Consider the following 2,034-nt stretch of genomic DNA (forward strand, 5'->3'; position numbering starts at 1 on the left):
TGAACCAACAACCTTCCTTCCCTGCTGTACACTTTCACGCACTTCATCCCCCAAAGTTCCATCCTTACTCATCACACTACCCAAGTACTTGAATGTGCTCACATTCTCCATATCCTCACCATCCAACCTCACTGTACACTCTGTGAATTATTCCTCTCAAACACCATAACTTTACTTTTGTTTACATTAACTTTCAGATTCCTCCTCCTACACACTGTCCCAAATTCATTCACCAAACCTTGCAACTCCCATTCATCTTCACTCAACAATACTGTATCATCAGCGAACAGCAACACCGGAATCTTACAAATCTCACCCTCATTCATTAGAGCCACCCCAACATCCACTGCCCTAACCTGCACCTCCTTTACAACCCCATCCATGTATATATTAAACAGCCATGGAGACATCACACAACCCTGTTTCAGTCCCACACTGAGATCAAAGAACTCACTCAGCTCACCATCCACTCGCACCGTAGCCCTAGCTCCCTCGTACATATTCTTCACAGCACTCAATTTCCCCTCCACTCCATATATTCTTAATACCTTCCACATACCTTGCCTATCTATTCTGTCATAAGCTTTCTCCAAGTCCATGAAGGCAGCATACACTTTCCTTCCCTTCTCAAGATACTTCTCCATTAAACATCTTAGAACAAATATCTGATCTACACACCCTTTTCCCTTCCTAAATCCCCTTTGTTCTTCTCCAACTAGCTCCTCTGTCATATGCCTAACCCTATCAATGAGTATTCTACCATATATTTTACCAGTCACACTGTGAAGGCAAATACCCCTATGGTTACCACATACTTCTCTCTCCCCTTTTCCTTTGTATAAAGGAACAATTACTGTATACCTGATTTCCAGTCCTCTGGAACCCTTCCCTCTTCCCAAGCCAATCTACACAACTTCCATATCCACTCCACAACAATCTCACCCCCATACCTAAGCATTACACCACACACACCATCAATTCCTGGGGCCTTTCCCAACTTAATCTTCTTTATCGCTTCCACTACTCCCGCCCTACTGATCTCTTCCTCCCTCCTCTCATCTCTCCTTCTCCCAACCATTCCCCAACCACTTATACTCGCGCTGCTCTCACTCTCTACGTTCAACAAATCCTCAGAGTGCTCCTTCCATCTCCTCAATTTCTCTCTCTTCTCCACCAACAATCTATTATTCATATCTTTCACTCCCCTACTATTTCCCCTTTCACACTGCCTTACTTTCTTTACCTCCTTCCAAAACAATTTCTTGGCTCTCCCTCCATTTCACACTCAGATTCCTCCCAAACTCTTCATTCACTTTCTTCTTACTCTCCTTCACCAGTCTCTTCACCTCCCTGCTCCTGCTCACATATACCTCTCTCTTCTCTTCTCTCATCTTCTCCCCTTTCTCTAATATATCATAACTGGATGAAATAACGGTTAATATTGTAAATGTGGATAAAAAAAAATGGTTAATATATCGTAACAATGAAAATAATGGTTAATATATCATAACTGCATGAAATAATGGTTAATATATCGTTACTGGATAAAAAATAATGGTTAATATATCGTAACTGTGGATGAAAAATAACGGTCAATATATTGTAACTGTGGATGAAAAATAATGGTTAATAAATTGTAACTGTACCAGGGATAAAAATATATGACGGTTAACCTGCCCCGTCCCGACTGATTTTCCACCACTGACTCCCCCCAATCCCGACCAATTTTGGAAAAAATTGTTTCTGGCTCAAACCTCCACTTTTGGTGAGAAACATCGAAAGTTCATAGAGAAATCGCTCACCTGGGGTTTAAAATACTCAGATACAGGTACTGTAGCAGTACTCCTTAACTTACTGGGTTTTCTATCAGACTGGCTCAAAAAAAAAAAAAAAAAAAAAAAAAAAAAAAAAAAACGAGTTCTATGGGAAGGTTACTATTCCATACCACCCAAACGGTATTTATTTATCTGGTACAAATTTATATGTAGTACGAGAGAACAGTAATCCCTCTAATATCCGAACGCCCAATATCCA

Source organism: Coenobita brevimanus, chromosome 113 (assembly GCF_032717465.1).
Source record: "Coenobita brevimanus isolate Jiangsu-jjx chromosome 113, ASM3271746v2, whole genome shotgun sequence".
In the NCBI taxonomy this organism is placed as follows: domain Eukaryota; kingdom Metazoa; phylum Arthropoda; class Malacostraca; order Decapoda; family Coenobitidae; genus Coenobita; species Coenobita brevimanus.